This window comes from Pseudorca crassidens, chromosome 2 (genome assembly GCF_039906515.1).
Source record: "Pseudorca crassidens isolate mPseCra1 chromosome 2, mPseCra1.hap1, whole genome shotgun sequence".
Lineage (NCBI taxonomy): Eukaryota > Metazoa > Chordata > Mammalia > Artiodactyla > Delphinidae > Pseudorca > Pseudorca crassidens.
This window is the reverse complement of record NC_090297.1, coordinates 148164688-148192322: the sequence shown is the minus strand read 5'-3', so window position 1 is coordinate 148192322 and position 27635 is coordinate 148164688. Positions and strand designations below refer to the sequence as shown.

The 27635-nt window shown below is 49.9% G+C and overlaps 1 protein-coding gene across 5 annotated transcripts in view; it reads right to left on the bottom strand.

The window, feature by feature from the left end:
- PLXNA2 (plexin A2) overlaps positions 1–27635 on the bottom strand; it is a 216721-nt gene that overhangs the window by 156451 nt on the left and 32635 nt on the right. The gene's annotated exons all lie outside the window — the stretch shown is intronic.

The following is a 27635-nucleotide window of genomic DNA, read 5'->3' as shown; positions in this document are numbered from 1 at the left end:
AGCGTTTCTAGGAGGATCAAAGGGAACAAGCAAATGCCCAAGCCCTCCATCTCTTCCCTCTTGCTGCCTGCCGCCCCATCCCCATGCTCAGGCTTCAAACACAGGAGGAAATTAGCACGAGGACCCCTGTCAACGCAAGCAGTGACTTGTGAACATGTGCTCGGGTTATTTCTCCTCCACTACAATGGGTCCGGGGCAGCTCACGGGGGGCTTGTATTTTTTTTTTTTTTTAGAACTGTGTGTATGTTAAAGTCATTAAGGTTTGAAAAGGGGTGATGGGTAGGGGAGTAAAGACCATTATATGGGAAGAGAAGAAAAATGACCTGTCTTCAGGCTGTCAGCAGAGGAAACGCCTCTGCTTCATGGAGGGGGAGAGGGGCTTGGTTAGGGGGTCTGAGTGGGCACCTCTGCACCTGGGGAAGAGGGGTCATTGCTCCGTCCATGCCTTGGCTACGGCAGTGGCCGTGGCTGCCTGGGAGTGGACGGTCACCATGTATGTGTCAAAGAGCTACCCACAGAGAAGACAGCTAGGAGACAAGACAGAACCAGAAGAGCCGACACTGACCCAGTCCTCCTTATGCGTCCAGTGCTGCGTTGTGCACTCTGCATCTACTTTCTCGGGGCATCCACGTGCATGTGAAGAGGCGCTAGTAATATCCCCATGTCACAGAGGAGGAGGCGAGAGTCACAGCGGTTGGGGACCTTGCCCAAAGTCACACAGTTAGCCAGTGGCGGACAAAGCAATGAAGACACAGGCCACGCGACACCATGGCCCAGTCTTTGGAGACTTGGCTCTAGTTAAGACCTGCTCGTGGTATGGAGTTCTTGCCCCTCAGGAGTATTTGCTGCCACTGCCCTGAATTTTGAAGCAGCCAAGGGGAGTTGGGGGTACAAGACATTTAAGCTGGGGGAAAAAATCGTAATGGCTATGGCCATGGTCAGGTCAAGTTTTTGGTGTCTCCCTTCTGTCCAGGTTTGAGGAGGGCTGCTAGGGGCTGACTCCTCTGGCCTCCCAAGCCCCCAGCCTTCCAAGTCCCCCCAGCACTCACTCGGCAGGAAAACTCTAGCCTCCAGGCCCTGAGCCTGCCACCTCTTCCTTCCTTTCAGACCTTATTTTGTCCGCAGAGGAGACAGATTTGCAGGGTGGTGGTCTGGAGTGACACGGCGATGTTGAAAGTTACCAGGAGCATCGCAGAAGCAGCGTCCTGGCTGGGGCACTGAGGATCCCCCACCGACCCACTTGACTGAGCCTTTCTCATCCTGAGCAGCCCCTTCACAGAGAGGCTGTGGCCTTCCCAAGCACTGTTGTCACCTCCCCAGGCGGAGGAGAGTGGGGGCAGGAGGGGTTCAGGGGAAGGCCATGACTGTTATCTAATCCTTACCCCAGGTAGCTGGGCCCTGCTCCCCAGAGCACAGTGCCTCCAAACCACCACTCAAGTGACAGCTTTTGTTTTCCTGGAGAGGGAAGCTCTGGAAGGATGAAAGTCCGATCCCACTGGTTGCTCCACAGGCCTCCTTTGCCAAAACATACTGTGAAACGACCCCTGACCTCCCCCTCATACTTTCTCTGCTCTACCTCCCATCAGCCCTGTTTGCCTCCCTCCTCTCTGGGGAGGGTTAGACAGCTCAGTAATTTAGGGGTCACTAGCAAGAAAGGTGCAGAGGTCAGATGTCAGTGAGAGGCTGGGAGGGGAATTTCACCCCTGCTCTCTGGCCAGACCCCCTTCTCCTAGAAGCACCCCCTACCTCCATCTGCAGACCAGCCCCCATGGACCCGGGCAGGAAGGGACAGGGTCTGGGCATGGGAGGTGGTGGTGTATCAATAGATAGGAAGAGAACGTGTACTTTGAAATCATGTCCTGAAAAACAACTTTCAAGATGCAAACTTGAACTTTCTTATTTGGAAACTTAGCTAGGAAAGGAAATGCTACACTCCCCGGAGAATGCACTGATTTAGGAAGTTCTATTACCTCACTCCGTCTCCTCCCTGCTCTAGTGGCTACACAAACAAAAGTGAATTTACTAATATCTGTCCTCTCTCCCCCCAACCAAGGCCTGTTCAGTCTAGCTCAGCGCTCAGCTCAGCTCCAAAGCACAGAGCTGGAGAGGCAGTGAGTGACTCAAAGTCAAAGGGAGAGCTGGCTCGTCTCTCTTCCTTGAGAAATCAGAGCCACAAAAGAGCTGCAAGAGAATGTTCCTGTACTTCCATAGCTATTAAAAGCCCCTTGCTTGGCCCACAGGAGTGGAGTTTTTGGGAAATGACATTCAGGGAAGGTTAGCTCAAGAAAGGCCTTCCCATGCAATCTCCTTATTTTGCAGAGAAAGAAACGGAGGGGTATCGGCCATTGTTCTGCTGGTAGCAGCAAAACGAGGGCTCTTCTGCTCCTCTTCACGTGCAAGAAAGGGAAGGGGCTCGCACAGCTGCCTTCCAGCTGAGCCGAGCTGTGTGGGGGTCTGCGTCTTGGACTCCTGGGTTGCCACCCACCCTGGGCTGCCTCTCTCCAAGGAGAATCCACTGCTGGGCGATGAATGAAAGCAGCTTCACAGGATGCTCAGCTCTCTGGCTGGGAGAGCCAGCAGAGGCTGGGATCAGAAGAAGGAAGGCTTCCCACCCGCCGGGCTTTCTCCACATGTGGGATCCAGCTGGGGCTGCCAACCTCCTGGCCCAGAAAGAGGGCTTTTCCCCTCTTCCTGTTGTGTACCCGGAGGAAGCGGGAAGGTTGAAGGCAGGGAGGATGGTGGAATTTATTCAGTCTGCGATGGGGAGTGAAGGCTCTTCTGGGGCTTTCTCCCCTTCCAGGGGTGAGGTCAGAAGAATAAAGGTCACAGATGGACCGGCCACATGTGTTCTTGTATGTGTGGGAGGGAGGGAGGGGATGGGGGTACCAGGATTTGACGACTCGGACAGGAGAGAAGTTGCCGATGGCTTATAAACCAGACAAGGTTCGTCCTGAATCCGGAGGGAGGGCAGTGAGCGGCCTACGAAGTCTCTTTCTTGAATGTCACTATCATTTCATTTCACCCACACTCTGCCTTCCTGTCTCCTTTTCCCCTCTTTCCCTCTTAACCTTCCTCAGCAGGGGTGGGGAGCTGAGGATGCCGGAACACAGGTCTGCGGGGCCTCTCTGACTCTGCTGACCAACAGTGGCCAAGAGCTGCTGCTGACAGAAAAGAAATGAAGGGGCAGAGATAGAGGGCGAGCAGATGTCTGCAGCTGCGGCATCGCTCTGCGTGGTGCCCCCAGGCCCCCGGCCTCCGAGGGTCCCACACTGTGGACGGGGAGCCGGGCCAGGTGCAGTGGAGGACCAGGGTGGTTCTCGGTGGGGGCGGGTGGGGGCGGGGTGCGGGGGAGGGCTGGGCCCGTCCTGCTTATTCCATCCCTCCGTTTCTTTGGCCTGGGAAATAGATCATAGAAAGAAGTGTATCTAATGCTTTAGGCTAAAAATGTGGCTCACTCTGGGCTGATGGTAAATACCCTGCCCTGTGGCATCTTACAAAACTGCCCTCTCTTTAATTGGGACTGAGAGACGGAGGATTCTCTTTTAGGCTTGAAAGGTATCCCAGACTTTGGAGTTGTTTCTACTTCATATTCTAAAACTGGACCATCTGGTAGAGTAGCCACATGGAGCTATTTCAATTGAAATGAATGAAAATTCAGGAAAACCAGAAATTCAGTTTTTCAGGTGCACTAATGCATTTCAATCTCTCAATAGGCACTTGAGGCTAGTGGATACTGTACTGGACGACAGAGATATAAAAATTTCCCTTATCACAGAAAGTTCTTTTGGACAATGCTATTCTAGAAAGTCTCTGACTTGAGTCAAACTTTCATTCGTGGTTTCTCCAGATGTTCACATGCTGTCCTCCTCCTTAGGAATGCAGACTGACTGTCGTTGAGGGTGGGTGTTGGGTAGGGTGAGACACGGAGGAGGAAAGGGAAGTGTAAGAGTGTCACAACTATTATGTTCTTTTCGCCAACCTATATGCCTTCTTTAGACCTTGAGTCTCTTTGCTAGTACTAAGCTACACAATTTGCCTGGGGAGGGGTGGCACTAGGTGTCTGCTGTGGAGGAGGAATTCAGGTGGCAGCTACAGCCAAACGGGTTTTGCAATAATATCCTGCCTCCCATCCCCACCCACTGCTTCAGAAACATATCGAGGAAGGTATACCAAGGGCAATGCTAGATAAGGTGGGTGCAGTGTCATTAGCCTGACTTACTCATCATACCCCCGGGCCTCCAATGGGGCAGGTATGGGCAGAGATGGGGATGAGGGACACAGGCTGGAAATGAGGCAAGTGGCCATGCTTCAGTCAATTTTGAGAGCTGTTGACATGACGGAGATGGGATGAGAGATGCAGAAGCAGATACTGGGCCGCCCAGCTAGTCCTCCCAACCAATTCACTCACGGCCCTGGCTGCCTCACCCGCTCTGGGAGGTCCCTTGATGGAGAGAAGTCAGGAAGAGTGCACGCACACACACACACACACCCCACATCTCCCACCGCCACACATGCGCAGACACATACACACACAAACACATACATGCACACATATCACATACACCCTCCCACACAGGCATGCATGCTTACACACATACATACACACAAACCACACACACCATGTATGCACACACACTCATAAACACATATTCACACCACACACACATAAACACATGTACACGCACAAACACACACGTACACACACATGTACCACACACATACCACACATACATCGTGTAGTTCCAGGGAGATTCTGGAAAGAATCTTTAGCCCAACTTCGCAGTAAGCCTCGGCCGTTCCTCCAGGCTCCAAGGGGGCCAGCAGATGGTACCAGCCAAGCAGACAAGCCTCCCAACGCCTGTAAACTCAGGGTCTCGGTCCCTCCAAGGCCGACAGTCCAATTAAGCTTTGCTCCCACAGGTGAAAAGCAATTGAATTCGGAGCATTCCATCCCTTCTTTGGGGCATCAGCCCTCGGCCTCCCACTCCACCCTGCACTGCTGCATTTTCCCATATGGCCTCCTTGCCTCTCACACTCTGCTCTGAAGACTAGGTTACTCAGGGATCACAGAGCCCAGAAGGATCTCCTTCCAAGACGTCCTCTAGATGGCAGGGACCTGCCTGAATAGTTCAAAGGAAAACTCTGGCTCAGAGGCTTGGCCTCCATTAGGAAGCTTCTCTTGGTCCAGGAGGTAGGTCCCTGGGGATTAAGCCCAAAGATCCCAGTACCTCCCATGATGCTCATGTGTCCTTCTCCCAGGGTCCAGAAGAGCTGTAGGGAGACCCTCATGTTCTCCTCTTTTTCCAGGGCACCTCCTCCTGCCTGCAGAGCTAACTGGCATGACTGGCATGAATATATCCACATATCTCTCCATAAATACACTCATCATTAGCTATATATATCTTTTCTTCTAAAGACTTGGCAAGAATTCCCTAGAAGCCTTTTCCATGACACAATAGAAAACCATCAGAGTCATCAGTTTGATTGTTCCCACAAATACAGCTTCGGGTTGACCTCTGCAAAGCTCCCTTGGACCCCGATTCCAGTAACTCAACCCCTCCAGCCCTCACCAGTCCCCAAACTCCTGGCAACCACAAGACACAACTCAGTTTTCTGAAGCTGCCATTTTCTTCCTCGTTGGCCTCTGTCTGAAAGCAAAAATAAAAATCCATTGCTTTTGACCTATCATCTTAAAAAAAAAAAAAGTAGGCTTTGTATCTGAGCTCCAGCTGGCAGCAGGAGGCAATGAGCCAGGCAGCAGGATCCCATGGCACTTAGGGACAGTGTGGTTAAGAATGGGTTGCTGGGGTTTCCAAGTGGGCTAGACCTCTGTGGGCAGGATGGTGGGAGCCGCTGAGTTGGCATCTACCCAGGCTTAATAACCACTGGGGCAGTGAGCAAAGCTGTCAGGGGTCTCCCTATGAGGCTCCTTGGATAAACAGGAGAAACTCCAGGGCAGAAGCACAGAGAAGGAAAAGGCACCCAGGTAATGACTTTCGAGGGAGTTATTATTAGGCAAGATTCTGAGAACCCCATCTTTATCACCCTGCATCAGCATTTGCTGGAAGGAGGTGGGAGGGAGGGGTGGGGGGGGAGGAGGGAACAGCTGGCTCTTCCGTCTTTTTTTCCCCCTCTACTGTTAAAGGCTTTGCTGGGTGGAGGTAGCCCCTGTGAAAGGGAGGGTGGGAGGGAGACGCAAGAGGGAGAGGATATGGGGATATAGGTATATGTATAGCTGATTCACTTTGTTATAAAGCAGAAACTAACACAACATTGTAAAGCAATTATACTCCAATAAAGATGTTAAAAACAAATTCTTCATTTACAGAATAAGAGAATCAACAGAGAAGTGCAGGAAAAGTAATCTGGGAAAAAAAGCAAAACACAGAAACCCCCGAACCCATGAGGACACCTCCTACAACCTTTCTTGTTTAGTATTCTTTCTTTTTAAAGTTGGGTTGTTATCCTTGCACCGGAGAACGCCAGCAGGTGTTGCTGGTAGCTGTTTAATGACAGTGTCAAGAATGTCTTTCAGGAAGGTAGGCTTGGAGGCAGGAGGCAGTGATAGAGAAAATGGGATGGAGGGAGGAGAAGGGGGCCCCACATCTGCGGAGAGGTAGCTAAGCAATGGAGTGCTGCTCTGGGAATTGCAATGTTATTTTGTACAAAATTCTTCCTGTAGGAAGGAAGGGGGAGGGACAAGAGACACATTTCAGTGTTTTGCGGACCTAAGAATTTTGAGCTGGAATTACGAGCAGCTCACAGTGTCTTTGGGCAAATACTTTAGCTCCTCTCCTCCGCATCTCCCACTTTCTTTATTGTTACTGACTCTCCTGAGGATTAAATAAAAGGACGTGGAGTCCCTTGGAGAGGGATCCCAGCAGCACCCTCCCCCTCCCGGGGTGATGAGCCCTGCAACTATTCCACATCTGGAAAAGGTAATGGCTCCCATCCTGGCAGGGGCGTGTCACAGACCAGCAAGAGGAAGATGTTTCTGTTACCTAGCTGATCTCAGCTCTGCAATGAGCCAGAGAGACTGTGGGAGGCTGGATGTGGAAGGGATTGGGCAGCAGCCTTCACAACGAATGCATTCCTCGTGAACACTCGAAATGTGAAATTCCTTCCTGCTCTGTGCTCAAGCTTAGTTCCCTACAACCGAAGGCAAACCTGAAAACCTCTCGAGTCAGAAATCTTCCCTGGAGAGACCACAACAGCCAGAGCTGTGGAAAGATATCCTCAGGGTCTTGGTCCTCCCTTAACTGTTGCTCCCCTTCCTGCTGGGACAGTGACCAAGATCTGGTGAAAGTTTCTGGCATTTTTGTTCTCCACCTGCAGGACATGACCAGGCCACGTATTCCTGGGGTATAATCTGCAGAGGTCAGCTTCTCTCTCTAGGGCTTAGCTCATTCTATATTCTTTTTTTTTAATTGGGAGGAGGGCATGGCTTTGGGGTAGCAGTTGAAACACGCAGCTGTAATTGCCCTGGTCACAAGACATATGGTCAGGCTACAATGGTGACTGGCAATAGAAATGTCTCAGAGTGTCTGAGGCTGCTAATAAGATGTAGGGGTTGGGGAGGGGGAACAATGAGAGCACCGACCCTAACATTTGCTTTCCAAATGCTTTCACACATATTATTTCACTAAATCTCCTCCTTAGTCCTTCGAGCTAGGAACCAGAATCATCAATGTCTCCATTTTAGATATAAAGGAACAGAGTAACTTCCCCAAGGGCAATGGCTATAGAGCCAGGGCTGGAGTCCAGGCTACTTGATGTCTGGGCTCCTCTTCTCTAGCTCCACACCCACCACCCCATGCCTGAGCTGCACCACCAGAACCTCTGGGAGAGGGGGCACAGTATCCTGTCTTCTGGGGAAGTGAGAAGCTAGCAAACACATCCCACACCTTCAAATAGACTGTAGGTACCTGAGGAAAGGCCCGTTGCTGTGTTGTCCTTTACATCTCCTGTGGCCCATAGCCTACAGTGTTCCAAGAACAATTTTTAAATGGTTACTTTAGGTAAGATGTAAGGAAGAATCCAGCAAGGGAACTGAGGCATCTCGGGGGTTGTGAGCTTCGAACCACAAAAGTAGGACTTATGTCAAGGCTCCAGGGCTCACTGACTGAATAATCTATCAGGACCTGTTTACCCCATCTTCCAAAAGGAGATAAGAATATCCACCCCTCGAGGTGCTAGCAGAACTAAATGAGATGGGAAATGAGAAAGCACACCGCATACTGTAATTCCTAACGTTGGGTCTTCCTGACCCTGAGGTTCAGGAGGTCCCCAAAGATAAGACAGCAGAGAGATAAGGAAGGTCATCTTCTGAGGGTCTTTAGACAGTGCTCATGCACTCCTGCTCCAGGGGGACTGGGTATAGTGCGCCCAGGAGGGGAGGGTGGGCTACGTTCAGGTGGCAAACGGTCTAGTGCATGGTAGGTGCTCAATGAATGGGTTTCCCTTCTGTAGCTGCCCATTCTAGTACATCCTCCATTGTGAGAAGCTGGAGGAGAAGGACCAAAGGATGGTGGTGAGGACCGTCATTTAGGACAAGGCGTCTTGAGGATCCCTCCTAGCCTCGGGGTCTGAAATGACGTCAGCATACATCTTTAAATAGGGTCAACTGGCACCACTGCTTACTCTTCCGTGCCATTCTTTGGGCCTCTGCTGAGTTGAGGGGTGAATAGGAATCACGGATGACTCTCACTCACATGATGTGCTGGGGAGGTAGTGGTGGGTGTGGTCTCAGTAGCCCGACTCACCGCGGGGGCAGGGCGGTCTTGTGGTCGATTTGGGGGCCTGGGCTGACCTATGCACGTGGGCCCCAGAGAAGACCCAGAGCAGGTAGGGAGGCCCACCAGGAGGGTGGGAGGGTGTAGTGACTATACCTCGCCATCTGTCTGAGCCCCTGGGAAAAGCCAACCTGGGGCTGAGGTGGAAGATGCGAATACTGGCTTGCATTTCCCGAGGGCTCACTCTTTGCCAAGCACCGGGCGAAAAGCTGAACATGCCTGACCTCATTTAATTTTGAAAGCACCCTTCAAGGTAGGTATCATCATTCTCATTTCGCAGATGAAGAAACCAGAGCTCAGTAAGGATAATTTTCCCAATATCGCCTACCTAGTAGGTGGCAAAGATTTGAACCAAGATGGTCTGATTCCAAAGTCCACATTCTTCCCACGACACATGCTGGCCCCATCCAAACAGCCCACCAGTCAGGAGCTACAGATAAAATACCACACCTCCTACAGCATGCCCTAAATCAGCAAAAGGAGAAGTTGGAGGCTGGCAGAGAGCAGATCTTTATCAAGACACTTCAGGAGCAGGAGAAATATTTCCACCCTTCTCCCAGCCAAAGAACTGGCTGTGTTTATAAGATGAGACACATTTTGAGGGGAGAGGAAGGAGGGTGTAATCTCAAGCTAAAATCACCGCCCACACCAAAATAAACTTGAAGGCAAACTGGGGCCTCAAGGATTTTGTTCAACTGCTTATGTGTGTGTCTGGGAGCATGTGAGTAGGTGTGGGGAATGAAAGGCAGGAGAAGGCAGGTACGGAAAAGCAGTACCTTTGTCATAACCAGTGGCATTTATCAACTCTGCTTTCCTCCCCAAACTTACACTTCTCCCGCACTTACTTATTTCCTGTTTCTCTTTCCTGCTCTGGAGCAGAGAGCTAACAGGGTTTAGTAGATGAGCAGACTTCGGGTGGGTTTGCTCTCCAAATCCACCACCTACTGAGTTGTCCAATAAATACATATGACATGAATGAATGGGGAAATAATTTCACCTCCCTGAGCCTTGGTTTTCTCATCTGGAAAGATACGTAGTTCTAGTCCCTGTGTTGCAGGGCTGTTGGGAGGATTAAATAAAGCAACGTGCTTAGCACGGTGACTGGCACAATACATGACGTGATGACCAATACATGTTTGTTGTTTTGCTCAGTTTCTCAACCTCAGCACTACGACATTAGGGGCAGGATCATTCTTTCTTGTGGGGGCTGTTCTGTGCATTATAGGATGTTTATCAGCATCCCTGGCCTTTATCCACCAGATGCCAGTAGCACCTCCTGCCCCCAGACATAACAATCAAAAATGTCTCCAGATTTCACCAAATGTCCATAGAATCACCCCAGTTGAGAGATACTGGCTTCATGTCATTAACGATGATATTAGCAACAAGAAATATATTTGAAAGCACATAGCAGGCACTGATAGTAATATTCATTATTTTGAATGAGCGAATGGATGAATGAACACGCTAAGTAATCATGGGTGTAGTTCTGCATCTTCAAACCCTTGGTGGCAGGAGGTGTACGGTCTACTAAGTTCTGGACTCCGAAAGGTTGATGGAATCACAGAGGGGGATGGGCAGGGCACCACACGGACCACCTTGGTGTCTCCGCTGCCAGCTCTCTTTTGGCATCGAACTAGTAACTACTGGGATTTGCAGATGGAGCACTGACAGGTGGGTGAGGCTGTGAGCTAAGTGAGGCTGAAGGAATTTTCCCCTCTGAGAAAGGGCAGTCCCAAAGGGATCTGTCTGCAGCAACTGATGGCTTGAATTTCTGTGTGTGAGCTGTGATTGCTTGAAGCATGTGCACTCCCCGAAGAATCTCATCCTTTGCCCATGGCCAGCCGGAGACATTGCTAGGAACTTCTGAAGTCCTACCTTACCTGGAGGACACACATGCAAGCCCCTTTTGACTCCCATCAAGAAGATGTCTTACTACTGGGGCAGAAAGATGACTCCTGTCCTAGGAGTTTTTCCCTCCTCCCCCCTCCCCACTTTCCCCCTCTCCTTTCTTTCTTTTTAAACATGTATTGAATCTCTGCTACATTAGTTGGTTCTACAGACAAAGAGATGATAAATGCAGCCCCTATTCCAAAACTGCTGAGTGTACTGAGGGCCGAGAAAAGAAAAAGGGTGATGACAATACATACAAGGATCATAGGTAACATTTACTGAGCCCTTATCCTATTTTGGACGCTTATCCTCTTTTGGACACTGCTCTCTGTGCTTTACCTGTATTGGCTCATTTACATGTAGCTCCACAACAAGCCTGTGAGGCAGAAACTATTATTATTTCTAGTTTGCACATGAGGAGACAGGCACAGAGAGGCGAGGTGATTCTTACTATGCCACCCAGGTACTAAGGAGCAGAGTCAGGAGTGGAATCCAGGACACCTTGGGCTTGGACTCTTCTTAACCGCTATGCTCCCTGCTCTGATAGCCATGTGATGGGGTGCTATGAAGCACACAAAGGGGGGCCTTCCTGGAGGAGGTGATGCCACAGTACCTTGAAGATGAGAAGGCGTTAGGTGGGTAGGACAACACGCGCACAGTCCCGAGGTGAGAAGGCCATGGAGATGCAACAACGTTCTAAAAGCAAGGCTTAGCTCCCGCATGTGCATCCCCGCCCCGACCTCATGGCCGGGTTAGAGCTGTGAATTCAGCTATCAGGACTCCTGCCTCTGGCCTGGGCTGGTTCTCCGGACACTCACTCGGAGCCACCCATTCGGCCCCCTGTCCTAGCCTGTGCTGTCTGATTTGGCTTTACAACCAAGACCGGGGCTGATACTCTGTCTCCTGCCTGTGAGGTCCTCAACGATCCACTCTTCCCTTAGGCCTGATCTAGTCTCCATGCTTCAGCCCTCACTCACCTCTTGGTCTTGATCTGGGTTCTTTCTGTCTCACCTTGTTCTGCTGCCGCTTACACCAAGTTTGGGAGTGGGAGTTTGTGTGTGTGTGTGTATGTGTGCATGTGAATGTGTACCTGTACTTGTGTACATGCATGCATATGTGTATCTGTGCATGTGTCTAATATGTGCATGTGTACGTACGTGTGTGTGCACAGTAGGTGGTGAGTATGGTGTATGCATGCCTGTTACAAGGGGTACACACCACTCGATGGTCAGGTAGGCCCAACATTTCGTCTTCTGTCATTTAAATCTGATACATATAAAATAGATGAGAGCAAGATGCTTTGATTGAAGGAGGATGGAACTGGGGGATTAGAGTGGTCACCTTAGAGCTCAAAGGCACACTGTCTAAAAACCATTAGACAGACTCAACATTTTAGGGTCAAAGGTCTTTGAGAATCTGATGAAAGCAATGGGCCCTCTACACAAAAATTATAGACATACAAATGTTTGCATAATATTTTGGGGGGTAGATCATGAGCCCCCCTGAATCCAGGAACATTGGTTAAAAGTCCTGTGCATTCAACTTCTGCCATATCCTCCTACTGGGTCTCCCTGCCCCTCTGACTTTGCGGGGGAGAGTTATAAGAGGTTGGCAGCTCCAGCACAGGGAATGATGAAACCCAGACAAGTCCTGCCATTGCTTCGTTTGCTCAAGGAGAGGAGAGGCCCAGGATTTGGAAAGCACAACCTTCTCGTACTCAAATTCCTATGACAAGGGCATGGCTGTTAACATTGCTCCCACATGGCCAGCCCTAGGTGGCTTGGGTGTCAGAGATGACTGTTGCCTCAGTTTCCACACTAGCTTAAAGCCTGTGAGCTCTTATGTCTAGAATGGGCAAGGGATGGACATCCAGGGTCCAACCATAGTGTCATTGCTGGGTGATGCTGGGCAAATCTCTTGACTCCTCTGGGCCAGTTTCCTCAGCCATAAGACCACAGCCCATGGGGTTGTTAGGATGACTAGATGAGCTCAAAACGAGCGCTATATACATGAAAGCTCTTTACATACCTCAAACCATTAAGTAAGTTTAAGGGGGTTCTTAGTATCTTGGCATTCAGAGAATGACTGGGAGATTTATACCAAGAGAGTTGTCTTCTTCCAGACTGGGAACCAGGGAGATTTGTCCAGGGTCATCTCTCGATAAGGCCTGGGATAGTAGGGGAGCTTACAGCTTAGGGCACTTAGCTCCGGACAATCCCAGCAACATCCAGGGGTCCTGGAGTCATCTGCTCCCTCTTTCAAGGCTCCCACCCCTCAGTCCAGGAAAGAGACTCTAGAACAGCCTCTTGCTACAGCTCCCCTGGTCCTCTGGGCTCTGGTTGGGGCTCTAGTCTACTATGAGATGCAAATCCACTTCCAAGTTCACAGTGAGGGAAAAATGAGAAGGTTCTTCATTGGGTCTGCCTGCTGTTAATGAGCTGATCTGGGGAAAAGACTGAGTGAAAATGAACAGTCACTACCCAGAGTCACTGGAGTGTTCCTTGCAGCTGGCCCCGATGTATGTGTTTTATGTGGCGCTCAGGCTGCCGGTGCCTGGGGCCCACAGGCAGGTTTATGAGATTAAAGCCCAGTGCCCAATAAATAATTTAGCAGCTTACTGCAAAAATACAGACACACAGTATAATAGCTACTATCTCCAGCAGCCTGATGTGTACGGACATTTAAAATGCACGTCACTTTCATCTACTTGCTTCCATTTTGATGTGGGGTTCAAAACCAAAGAAGGAAGAGAAAAAGAACATCACCTCCACCCTCTGTCCGTGTCCTGCCACTAAGATGGGGTTGATGAGAAAGAAAACTCTTCAACACACTAATTATTCAGGGCTTTGCTGGCTGTCCTTCCCCACCACCCACCTCCTTCTATCTCTGCTCTATTCTTTGCTTGCAGTTCCTGTTTGTGTGTGCAGAAAGAATCTGAAATCTCCACTAGACTAATTATTCATTCAGAATTTGGTTTTCTTCTCCCAGGGGTGCCTTTGATGGAGCAAAGCTGGCTCCAGGTGCTGGCTCCTGCAGAGTCACAAGTGACTTGCTTGTGGATGCAGCTCAAAGCTGAAATAAATAAATATCACCGCCATGACCGCCAGAATCCTGGCTGAAGTTCTAATGAGGCAGAAGTTAGTGGTGATTGATTGGTAAGACTTGGTCTTGGACATGAGGGAGGGGAAGAGGATTGGAGAGGGAAGAAGGAAGAGGTTGGGGTGGGCGTCACAGGGAGAGAGGGTGGGAGAAGGCAGAGACGGTGGCTCCAAGATCTAGAAGCATCAATGGGACATGAGTGGCACAGAGTAATCTATGTAGCAACATGAGCTAGCAGCAGAAAACGATGCCAAAGGAAACCATCCTCTTCTTATTGGAAAGTTTCCTGGTTCTGATCGAAGTTCAGGGACAAGTGGCTTCAGTGGGAATGAGGGAGAGTGGTAGGATTTCCCTCTAGCTCTTGTAGAAATCTGGGAGGGTGGCATCCACTTCTGTACCAACCCCTTGATTCTCCTTCTGTGGGTAGCATCTACTCCAGACCCACTGGCCACTGGGCTTGTACAGACGCCACCAAGCTTCCCCAAGCCCCCCTACTTTTTTGCCTCCTTGGCCTTGGATACATTTACTGCCAGTGGCTGTGGTTTATCTCCCGTTGTTTATGGCCTGGGACAGGCTGCCTACAAATAGGTCCCCAAAGAGTGGGGAAATGCAGCACCTGCCATTCTTTGAAGCTCTTTCCAGAAATGAAAAGGACAGTCATAAAATGTGGCATGCGGGGGAGGAGGTGGGGTGGGGGTGACATGCATCATAAAAAGCGTAATGGACTAATGCTAATACACAGACTGGCTGCAGCCCAGGGGTGTCTGCTGGGTTCAGACATAAATATCGGGGAGGCACCAAGGAGACAGATTTTTTATTTCTTTGATCTGATGGGGAGAGGCTGGGCATAGTTTTTCCTCTATTTCTCTGACTGTGGCCATTCCTCTGGCGAGACCACCAATCTGTTTGAGACTGAAGCTACTCAGTGTTTTATGGCTTCCAGAGCAGTTAGACTCTTGGAAAGACTGGAGGTGCAGAAGCATTTGTGGGTGCATCCCATTGCCGCACAGGGTCAGTCCACTTGGGGGTTTTGTTGGCGTCATGCAAGATCTTGCAAGTGATAAGAGATCAGAATGGGGTGAGTGTCGCCGTGCTGGATGTATGCTTGAATGCACGTATGAGTAACTAGGTACCTGCCCAACATCAGGCAAATTTTGAAAATTAAAGGGACTGATTTATGTCCTCTGCTTCGTGGGAACCAAAAGAACAGCAACCCCAGCTATAACCCAACACGAATCTCCATCCCCTCTTCACTTCAGGCATAAAGAGGAAAAGAGCTGTTTGTTAACTAGTGGCAAATTCAGGTACTTCTGAATCTGGACTGAACCAAGCACACTGTTTTCGAGGGTTTTCTACATTCTCTGGCTAATGTTGGCCATTGGCCCACTGCTATCTAGCCACACATTTGTCTTGAAGTATGCCCATACATAGAAAGGGTAAATGTACAGTGGAGGTATGGGCAGAGGGCAGAAGCGAGTAAGAATCCTATATGAAAAGGGCCTCCATTCCAGGTGAGGCTACGGTGCCCTTGCCCCTTTCTTCGTACCTTGAAGCACTCAGCGCCTAGGAGCTGCGCTCGAGCTCTGGGCCCTGAACTCAAGGACGGATTCAGTCCACCTAGAACCCTGGGCTACTTGAGAATAAAGAGAAACAACAGAAATTGTGGTGCCTATGGTGGGGTGAGAAGCCCCGGCTCAGCCTTTCAGCGTGTGCGAGAAAAAGACCGAAGGCGTTTGGAATTCACGGCGCAGTTCACCATTTGTTTGGAAGAGTTAATTTTCCATGTGGTGTCCCCGAGAAGAGGTGGGACATAAAGCGGCAGTCTTCCGAACGCCGTGGGTACCGAGAGCTAGAGGCTTTTGTCCTCTGCATCTGGGTATATGTGAGAGGAGAAAGAGGAAGGGAGTGAGGAATCTTATTAGGTGTGGAAGGCCCATGATAAGCAATTGAGATGCTTCTTTAACCTCATTATTATCCTTATGAAGTAGATATTATTATTCCTGTTTTAAAGATGAGAACCCTCAAATCTGAGTTTCCAAGAGGTTACATAACTTAGCTAAGATCACAAACTTAATACATAGTAGGGTTAGGACTTGAACTCAAACCACTGTCTTCTCACAATGACATAAAAATACGAAAGGAAAAAAAATCAATAAATGTTGATTTGGAGGAAAAATTATTTTCAGTCTGACAGTCAAAAGAGCAGGGACAAGTGCATCTCTTATGCCAAGTGGTGCATATTATTCGCAGTGATAAGGGGGGGTGTCACGTGTGCTACCGTTAGAAAAGGATTAGAGGACCCTTGTGTGCATGATGACGTGTGATTACTCAGAGGGTGAGTGGGGCATTGAGTCTCCAGTGCTGACCTGGGTGCCTGATGATAATAAAGGACTGGGCTCCCCAGTAAATAAATATGCTGCAGATCTACCTGGGCAAGCACCTCATCGTGAGAGAGAGCTCATCCTTTCCCACCAGGTGTAGCAGTGGGCCCTTTTATGTGTGAGGTTAACCGGCGCTCTCTGGATGGGAACCCTTGGGATCAGTTGTGAGTGGGGGTCTTGCCCAATCATCTACCTAAAAATGAGGCCAATTGGGCCTATCAATAGGGGTTTGTCTCAGCCCCTTCCAACCGAGCTTGGGGCACACCAAGACGTTCCTCTTCCCTCAGTTGGCTCATAGCCACCTGAAAGTCTGAGAAAGAAATCACCAGAGTACCTAGTCTTTTAGCCTAAGGTTAAGGTTAGACTGAAAGAAGACCTTCCTGACTCTGAGCTGTCGGACCCTAGACCGTAAGCAAGCAAACTGGCTCTGGAATATCCTTTCCTAAAGATCTCAAAGAGAGGGAGAGATACCTAATTGCTGCCCACAGCTCTGGGCAAGGGGGGACCTTCCCTCCAGCCTCACCTTTGCTTGCTGATATTTTAGTAAAGGCCCAATACAAATATAGAATGTATAATTTTCACATCATTCTTGGCAAATCCCAGGTGCGCCCCATTAGCAGAGTTCCAAGGATGCCATTTTCTATCGAGAAAAAGATATGCCGCGTCGGAGTGCTTAGCTAAGGGCCCTATTAATAGCGATCCTAATTATATGGCTGCAAATTTAATTCATAGCAATGATTAGTGTCAGAATCAAAGGCATCAGGCATCAATATTGATGGAATTGCATAAGCTCCATAAACAGAGAACAAGCATTCGGGCCCATCCCCCCGGCAGTGGTTTGCTGTTAACTATTATATTAAATGTCTCTTCCAATTTTGCCAGATCGAAATGAGTCCATTTCTCAGTGTCCTCCTCCCCCACCCGAAACCTTTGCCCGGCCAGCTCTGAATGGGTATGACTGGCACACAAAAGATCCCAGACAGCGTCTTTGAAGGAAAGCCCGGGGCCTCCAAGGGATGCACGGGTGATGGGCCCAGGCCCCACGCTTTACACGGCAGCTCTTGGCCTTGTCAGTAACACTCCTTTGTCTCCCCTTCAGAAAGCTCACAGCAAACAATGATGCCTGGAGAAAGGGGAGTCAGCTGGGGACTGTGTGTGGCACAAAGGCTGCCACTCCATCCATTGTGGCCTGGGCTGAGATGGGTGGGAAGGGGAGGAGGAGGCCTGAGGGGAATGACACAAGGCAGCGTGTGCCGAGGTGACAGCTGCCACGTCCCGGTTTTCCAGGGGATCTTGGCTGGAAAGAGTGCAAAGTCAGTCCTTCCACTCTTCTCTCCTGCATCTTCTTGCAGCTCTCTGTAGGGCAGGTGGTGGGTTACAGAGGGACCAACAGAATCTTAGAGAAGGGCGATAGAGTGCTCAAAGTTAGTGGTTCACAAAGCCCAGGTCTGGAGTCAGAGGGATCTAGATTCCAATCCCAGCTGTCCAATTAGTAGCAATGTGACTCGGCAAGTCACCTAACTTCGTTGGGCTTCAGTCTGCTCATATGGAAAACGGATGTAATATTAATCCTTACCTTACAAGGGTATTGTGAGGTTTAACTAAAAAAGTACGTAGCTCAGGGCTTAGCACATAGTGAGTGTCTAAGTTATAATAGGCCTACTCCCTGCAAAATAAATAAATAAATAAAGCCGCATGCCTAGAAAAAGGACTCATATGTAAAACTTGAGGTTCCCAATTCAGTGTTCTTCTGACTTGTCAGAACTTCTTAACCCCAAGGCAAGCATTTTGTGGGTAAGCAGACCTCCTTGCTGGCCAGGCTCTAGAAAGATCCTCAAGTCACGTACAGTGAGGGCTCGGCGATGCTGGGCACCCCAGAGCAAGGCTGCATGGCCAGGCCTGGGATAGGAAGTTCAGCTAGACTCTTGCCCTGGAGAGAACGATCCCCAGACCAATTTTAGGGTCTGCTTAGGGAATGCTTGCATGCTAGGGAAAGGCAGAGGTCAGCCTGAGGTTTTGTGCAGAGGGAACGTTCTTCCATATGATACAGAGAGAAGGGCCCCAAAAGTAAAGTCTAAAAACCTGGATTTTATCTTGCTTCTGTTGCTAAGGACCTGGGTGATTTTGTGCAGATCCCTTAACCTTTCTAGGCCTCAGCTGTCTCATCCACAAAACAGAACAATAAACATCTCACCTGCCCAAAGTCTGTTGGCTGGACTACTTTTCTGAGGGCCTTTCCAGTTATAAAATCAGGGGAACATTCCTGACCTTGTGTGATGGAGTCCACCTTCCCCCTGGGGGCTGGGGCTGACCCCTTTGCAGGGTCCAGACTCCATGGCCTCTTCTCCTTCCTTGGCTGCACTCTCATCCACCCCTAAACACAGAAGTGTAAGAATTCCTGATTTGCTACTAAAGGCTGTTAATACTATTGCCCCTTCCAGGTTAGGTGGGGACGCCCAGCTGGTGTCAGTAGCCTTTGAAATCCAGTGAGGTTTTGGAGAATGATGGCTGATTGGGACAATTCCAGAGGCACCAGCTCCTAAACTTGTGCCCCATCTTGAAGCCTAGAAACCTTTCTGGAGGCTGAGGCCAGGAGAGGAACAGAATCCCAGGAAGAAACTTAAAGGACAGAAACTCAGGGTGACCTTCAGCACCTTGCATCTCCATATATCTCCTGCTTCTCTGGACAGAAGGACACATGATAACAGGAAGAAAAGAAAAGTTCAAGTAGCTGCAAGCTTTTAGCTTCATCATTGTTGGACTATACAGGTGACTGTATACAGGTGAGGTGTGTGCTGCACCATTGCCACCTGAAATATTTGTAGCTCTGATTCCAATCTTCCCTTGATTTACCCTGGGACCCTAAGCAATCCATAATAATCCATAATCTCTGTGAATTTCAGTATCACCATCTGTCACGGAGCAGAGAAATATCTCAATCCTTCCTGTTTATCCTAAATGCTATGGGATTAGTGAGCTAATGGAAACCAAGGGAATCTGGGTCCTTAGAAAAGGATGGTAATGGTGTAGGAGTGGTAGCAGTAACACTAGTAGAGTCACACTTACAGCAATTATGGTAATAGCAGCAATAGCTACCATTTATTAAGCATCTGCTACACACTGGGCTCTATATTAGGTACTTCATATCCCCCAAGTCTGACATGCATAGCAATCTTGCAAGGTAGCATCAGTGGACCAGTTGATGACACTAAGGTCTGCCCAAGATCACACAGTTCATTGAAGGTGGAGTTGTGTAGCCCTAGGATATCACGGTTGGCTTGGGAACATGCAAAGGGCAGAGACTGGCCCCGTTTTAGTTAATTCTGCAAAGCCATAAGAGCCGAACCACCACTTCCCCCAGCCCGGCCCTGAGGAGGGGTCAGTACCTATTGTTTGGTGATATGGGACTCGGAAAGCTCTCACTGGTGACTAATGCAGCTGGATGCCGGTGTCCAGCAGGATTAGATTAGTTCGGCCCAGCTGGTCTAGCCTTCCAAGAATTTTTTTTCCCATGACACAGGGCTGGGGGCAAGGGGCAGGATTCTCTTCCTCTATCTGACCTTGCAAACATGTCACTAAAAAAGAGGCTGATCTGACAGCTCCACTCCCCCAGGGAGCCAGAGAAGAAGCGGGCTTCGGGGGAAGCCTCCAAGATGTTGGTAATAATAATGGAAAGCACTTTTGTTGCCAAGCACCATAGTAAGAACTTTTCATACATGATTTCACTTAGTCCTTCCAACAACTATGCAAAGTGTTTATTACTACCCACTCCACAGAAGAAAAAAATTGAGGCTCACAAGTTAAGTAACAATAGTAGTGATATTTAAATGCATATAAGCTCAGCACCCCACTTTACATAAATGATTTCATTATGCTCTATTTTTTTCATTAGCACTTATTATCTTCTAAATATACTGTATATTGTGCGTTCTCATTATTTTCTTTCCACATTAAGGTATAATCTTCACTAGGGCAGGCGATGTTGACAGTTTTGTTTACTACCGTATACCAAGCAAATGGCGCACAGTAGGTATTCAATACATTTTCGTTCAAGAATGAATGATTTCATTTAATCCTCATTACAATCTCATGCGGCAGGTATTATAACTGTCTTCATTTTACACATGAGGAAACTGAAGCTCAGAGGTCACACAGCTAATAGACTGGAGTCAGAACTGCATCCTGTAAGCTCATATGCTCTCTGTTATGCAAATAGGTTCCTACCTGAAGACAAGAGGACAGCACCAGCTGGTCTTTGGAGGTCCTGTCCAACCTCAAGATATATGTCCATGCTTTGTACCCATAAGCAGGCAAGGCTCAGTGACCTAAAAGGATGTGCCTCTATGTGGTCTGTATTTTCCTAAAGATGACCGCTCTGTAAACATTAGCACCTTGGCTTCTTAAACATTCTACAGAGCCTATGTGGGTCACCTGGATTCTGTGAGCTTGAAGCATTACGCCTGGGCTTCACCTGCCCTGAGATAAAGCCCCGAGCTCCAAAGGGCTCCCTCTTGGAGTGCAAAGCACCACGCTGAGCACACGGCCTGACTCCTCACACCGGGATTATCCAAGATTGAAGCACACAGGAGCCGCACAAAAGGTGCAAAAAATAAATGCATCTTTAGTTTCTCCCTTTCAGAATGACTCTGGGAGATCAGGGGCTCTTCCCTGGGGTCAGTTGGGGCTCTGGATAGAAACCCACACCCTCTCTCTCCACCTGTCATGGTCGAGCAGGGGGATGTGGTGGTCAGGGGAGGAGGTTTGGAAGGATTCTGTAAATATGCCCCCTTCCCTGTGCCAGCCAAATGCTGCCTTTCCCAGGTTCCAGAAGACCAGTTCTTGGGACCCAAGAGGCCTATAAACAACAAAACAAACAGCGAGTTTGGCGGCAGGAGCCTGGGCAGGGAGCCAAAGTCATTACTGGGGATGTGGTGGTGAGTTCTAAGCCACCAGCCCACCTCCTCTGCACAGGCTCTGGGGCAGGGGGAGAGGGCATCTGCTGCCCACTACCCCAGCCCCCAGAGCTGCTGAGATGCATCAGGGACACAGAGCATTAGCTCAGCGGTCACAGGTCCCAAGAAATCCGCTAGGTCTCCTAGAATGAGACCCACAGCCCTGGCTGTTTACTCAATCCAAGGTTCACAATGAGAGACGAGTGAATCATTTCCACTCCGAGGAATGAGTGGCTATTGTTCGGTGGTGTTGGCACAGCGAGAAAGGTATGTTTCTCAGCTTTTCACCCAACTTGGCTTTCCGTCCGCCAAGACAACTCCACCCCACAAGGGAGCCAAGTAGCAGGTTAGGAACTTCCGTGCATGTTTTGGGAGGAAGTATAAATGTCAATGTCAATTTTGCCAATGGATCGGCCATGTAACCTTGGACAAGATATTTCATTTAACATCCCGGTGGTTCAGTTTTCCACATCTGTAAAATGGAGTGGAGATGCAGGGAACCATCCCCATACTTAGCTGAAGTATTTGTGGAGGATGGAAAGGACCGTGGAAAGATATCTCATAAATAGTGTTATCAAGTAACTGAGCAATAACCCCAGGGCCTGGGAGAGTTAATACTTTAGTGCTCCCAATGGATTCTTTCCAGTGCCTAAGCTGCTACTGCGAGAGGTTCACAGTTCTCCTGGCCTGGCTCAGTAAATCGTTTGTGAGCTTACAAAGAGAAGAATAAGAATGGGAAGGGACGCCGGCAGGGTTTCCTGTGAGCTGCGGACTGGAGACCTTGGGTTGGTATGTCCCATAGGGAAAGGCAGAAAGGATTTTCCTCAAGCATTTCACAAGCATTCTGGTGGCTGCCTTAGCTAATGGGAAAGAAGGTGGTGGCAAAAGAGGCCCCAGCCCTCCCCAGACCTTGAAAAGGCTAAGTCTCTGTGGATTTGCAAAAATGTCCAGGAGTCCGATACTCCTGGCAGGGTGGCAGGGAAGGGGTTGCCTGGGCCTCTGTACCTGCCTCGCGGCTGCAGGCAAAACTGCCTCTGATGCAGGTGAGGCAGATAGCTGGCCATGCTCTCCTGGGATCTACGGGCAACAGTGTAAACGCGGCTCCTTCCTCCCAGCTTGGTCAGCATTGCTGAGAGCACTACCCCACCCTCTTCCAAACACTGTTAACCAGAAAACAGGCTCTTTTCCTGTCCCAGCAGTTCTCTTGTTTCCTAGACCCCTCATCCCACGGCCACCCTCCAACCCTCCCCCTCCCCTGCAGACCTATCCACCACATCCTAACTTCCTTCCTTTGCAAACCAGCCACGTCAACAGGAGTCACTCTTGGTGTCTGGTTCTCTTCCAACGCGTGCAAGTAGGTCTCTGGCCTGGAGGAGGTACATTTGAGATAAATTTCATGAGCAACTGATGTGTGAGAGACACTGGATCTGGCTGTGGGGATGGGTGACATATGTGGGAAAGAGGCCCCTGTCCTCCAGGACCTGTGAGTCTCAAGAGAAGTGGACCCCTTATTCTGCAGCTGCCCCCGCACCAGATGCTGTCGGAGCAAAGCGGCAGGGGGTCTGAGGAGGGCGCTAGTCACAGTGCTGGAAGGGGCGAGGTGAGGGACATGTCACCAGGCCTTGAGCATCAGGAGAGGCTTCCGGTGGCAGGGTTGCGGGAGAGGACAGCGAGCCAGCACCTCCTGCTGCTGTGAGGCCCTGGGGTCGAGGGGCCAGAGGAGGCCTGAAGAAATGGGAAGCCGGGGCTGAGGCAGAAGTTTTAGCAGCTGCAAATGGAGGGGAGGAACCAATGGGACTTTGTCCCAAACCCTAGAGAGTCCTGCTTCCCGGTCCCAGCGTCTTCTGCCCTCTCAGCTCAGGCCCCACGACCTGTCTCCTGGACCCCTCCCTTCAACCTGGGAAGTCGTGTTAAATGAGTCTGTAGTCCCTGTTGCCACTACTCTTCCTCATGTGCTTTGCTATTAGCTCCGGGCATCTCTTAGGTGGACTCCCACTGCCTGCCCTTGGCCAGGAGGGATGTCGGCACAGTCAGCCGTGCCCAGCCCCAGGAGGCCCTGCTTTCCCTCCCCTGCCTCTTGCCCCAGGCCTGCCTGCCCTCATCCTCTGGGTCCTGCCTTGCCCTGTCTGGGCCAAGCACCTCCCCGCTGACCCTCAGGGGCTTTCTGCTACACACCCAGGGCCAGCGTGAACCCAGCTGTGACTTCAAAGCCCACCCCCAGGGTGCCTTGGCCTTCCGCGCTCTGCTCCCCTTCTCTGCCCTCCGTTATCTCCCACCCCTACTGAGGGAGTCAGAGAAATAGGGGCGGCATAAGTGGGAAGGTCATGTGCTTGGTGCAGGTGCCTCTCCACAGCTTCCCTGATCGGTGACCACCTAGTCTCTGCTTCAGTATTTCCACTGACTGGGAGCTCATTCCCTCTTGAGTCAACTCTTTCCATTATGGGACAGTTTGGCTGCAAGAAGCTTCTTCCTCTTATTAAGTGGAAAACTATTTTACCGGAACTCCTAGCTGTTGGCCCTCTTCTGCCCTCTGGGGCCACACTGAATAAGTTTAATTCATCTTGCACAGCTTAATGGAGAAGCATGATTGTGAAACCAGACGATCAAGGTTCAAACCCTGGCTCTGCCATTTACTTGCCATGTGGCTCTTGGACGCATTTCTTCACCTTTTCTGGCCTCTATTTCCTCATCAGCAAAATGGAGGTGACAATAGCACCTACCCCATCGAGTTGTATAAACATTAGTTAGTAGATATCAAGCTCTTAGAATATCACCTGACACATAATAAGTGCTCAGTAAATCACAGTCTGTGAAGAAAGCTGTTTCGTCTCCTCCCTTCTACTTCTTCCCTTAGGTTAACATCCTTTTAAAAGTATTCTCCGTACAGCGTGGCTCCCGCATCCTTGCAGGCCTTGTTGACCTGGCTCTTTGGTTGGCTTAAGCCCTCTTACAATGTTATCTCCCGTGGGACGTGGGGCCTCCACTTTTCATGACCTTCTGTTAGTGTGGTGAAGACTAATTAACTTTGTGGATCACACAGTTGGCTCACAAGGTCGGCGAAAGTCCCAAGATCCTTTTCACTTGATCCTCTAGGGCTTGAGCCTCACAGTACTCTACGCCTTGGCTTCCACTTCGCCAAGTCCTCCAAGCCCCTCCGCACACTCTAGACCCTGCTGGCACGTGCTCTGCATCTTCTCAGTGCGGCACCCGAGGTCTAGAGGGCCCTTCTCTCCCATCCCCAACTCATCACTTTGTCTGTCTCATTCAGTCTCAGAGCAAATCTTAGTAAGCTTCCTCCTCCATGAAGCCCTCCAGGTTAATCACACTGTGGCAGCTGATTTCTCTGGAATTGTTCCATCCCCGTGGTGAATCCTGGCCTGTCTTCTTATCACCTCTGATGCCCTGGACCTTAGTCTAGGCAAGTGTTACACCTCTTGGTTCTGAGGTCTCGTCCTTATTCTGCCTGTTCCCTCTGCATGTTTGTGACTCAGAAGGCAGTGGCCTCGTCTGCACTGTTCTCTGCCTGGAGAGCAGAGGGCAGGTATGAGCAAGTATGTGACACAGCACAGAACAACACCTCGTGGTCCTGCCACTTCTAGGCAGTCTCTGCTTCCTCTAATCGTCCCCACTCGGGGACATCCTGTCCTATGGGCTGCCATGGACGGAGGCCGCACAGTCTGACAGACACCTGGTTAGGCAGGGAAGAAGTGAGTAGTCCTGACGTACCCTGCTTCCCTCCCCTCTCCAAACTCTTGGCTAGTTGTTGTTTTTTTTTTTTTTCCTTCCTGTGTTGAAAGAGCTATGCGGCCTGGACCATGGCAGAGTTTCCTGGGGACATTCCATAAATTCCTCATGGGCCGTTTCTCTGGGTAAATGGGAGGCCAGTGGGAGCTCGACTTTAGTATCAGGTGCCTCAAAGGCGTGTGGGTGGAAAGGAAGGGTGAGTCGCCCAGAGGAGAAGGAGGGGTATTATGAGCTCATAGAAACAACTAAAGAACATCGAAGTGAAGAGAGAGAAGGAACAGACAACTGCAGGTCGGAACAAGCTGTGGGCAACCATGCCCCAGCCTCCCCCTTGAATCCTCTGACTTGCCTCCCTAGCAACTTGCCTGCTGGGGTTCCAACAGGGCTAAGAGAACTTGGCTACCTTGAGTGTGTGGCTTGAAAAGAGAGATATGGGAAGGTCAGCCCAGGGCCCTTTGAGCCTGGCTGGGTGGTTCTTCCTTTATTCAGTCCTCGTCCACCCATTTGGCAAACATTAATTCCCTAACTCAGATCCAGGGCTGAAGAGAATGGAGGCCCTAGGCCCTGGCTTAACCCTGTAGCAAGCCTGAACCCGAAGGCTGTTCTCAGCCTCTACCCCCGGGGTTCCGTGGCTGCTTCTTTAAGTAAAACAGGTGTCAACTCGGATTCAGGACAAGAGGCAACTTGTCTTCATCTCTAAGCTTGGACGAGTCACTTTTCTTCTCTGGGCCTCAATTTTCCTGCCAAATAACGCTAGTATTGGGCTAGATGGTCTCTAAGGTTCCTTAGAGCATGGTTTTCTTTTTCGAGACAGTTTTGAGGCCCATCCCAGGTGGGAACACTTGGTGAAAGGATGAGGCAGAAAGAAGGAAATAAATATGAACAAAGGCATGACCCCTGCCTTTAACAGAACTTTCAAGAGAATAAAGGAGACAGAATCACAGGAATGATCCAGAACAGTGACTGAAGGTGCAGGAAGGAGAGGAGAAAATGCTGAGCACTAGCTTAGCTGTGGCTCCTGCTGGCCTTCCAGAGCCTTTGTGCAACTGAGAAACAGGTGGTATTTATGGGCAGATGAGTCAGCTCCAGGAGCTCCTCTGGGGGTACGTTTATACCCTAGGGTGTATGGCTTGACAAGGAGAGTTCAGATTGGATTTCAACTCCCATAGGCACCTCGGCCCAAAGTCCCTGGGCAAGTCACAATCTACCCAGCTGTATAGATAACCCTGCAGGAAAGTAGCCAGCCTCAGGAGTCCAAGTAGAACCCTGTCTTGATAGAATATACCACTTTTTTTTTTTTTTTTTTTTTTTTGTGGTACACCGGCCTCACTGCTGTGGCCTCTCCCGCCACAGAGCACAGGCTCCGGACGCGCAGGCCCAGCGGCCATGGCTCACGGGCCCAGCCGCTCCGCGGCATGTGGGATCTTCCCGGACCGGGGCACGAACCCGTGTCCCCTGCATCAGCAGGCAGCCTCTCAACCACCGCGCCACCAGGGAAGCCGCAGAATATACCACTTTTTAAAAATTGAAGTCGAGTCGATTTACAATGTTGCGTCAGTTTCAGGTGTACAGCAAAGTGATTCAAGATATATATATATATATATACACACACACACACACACACACACACACATATATATATATATATACACACACACATATATATATCCTATTTCAGACTCTTTTCTAGAGTACACCACTTTTAAATCTTAGTGGAATCTCAGAAGGTCAACTCCTTCCCTCTCTACTTCTGGGAAAGCAAACGCCGGGACCGCACTCATCCTCACTCTCCCATACCTGAAACCAAGCCAGGGCCCACAGTCCCAGGCCAAGTGGAGGGCACAGGACAGGTACAGGTGGGCACCTCTCCACAGAGTGAGGAAAGGGTTAAAGGGCTCTGGCATCATGAGAAAGAAGGCATCTCCACATCAACCCAGACCAGTTTTTCTCACCTCCTTTGGCAGCAACTCAGAACAAGCAGAACACGGAAATTCTTCCTCAGGCTCCCTCCCTGCCACCCTCCTTCTACATTCCCAAACAACATCTCTCCTGAGGCTCTAACTGGATTAGGAGGAAAGAGCCACAGGGCTGATGTCAACATCAAAGGGGGAGATGCGGTGAGGTCTGGCCTGTGTCTTGATCCACAGGTGCTGGGACTGGGGAAAGGTGGCAGGAGGGTGAGCTTGGGAAAAAGGGATTAGCAGGGACTGGAAAGAACGTGGCTGCTGTAATTCCACATGATAAACCAGACTGTGCTCTGTCTCTACACCTTAAGTGCTAGACAAGCAGGTACAAGCTTCCGGCTTCAGCCCGCCGCGCAGGAGGCTTCCCGTGCTGCCAGCCCCAGACGGCCCGTGCCCTCCCATGGGCAGAGGTGCTCAGAGCAGGCACAGGATAAGACGCCTACTTCCTCCTGTCAGCTCAGGTCTTGGGGGTGAGGGAGGAGGGGCGGGGAAGAGACTGCGATTGCAGGAAGAGGAAAGACAGGAGAACAGTCCCTTATCCAGGCACCGTATACCATCCCAGAGAGGCACCACCATCGGCTGAGAAGTGAGACCCATAATGTGCTTCAAGCAGCTGCTCTGGACTCAACAAAGACTTTTGATGAGTACAATCACCTCTGTAGACTGTGGGGAGGGATTTATGATGTGGGTGATTCATAATATAGATAATCAAAAAATATAGATAATATAGATAATCAAAAAAATTTATGATGTGGGTGATTCATATTATAGATAATCAAAAAATCAAAAAATTCATAATATAGATAATCA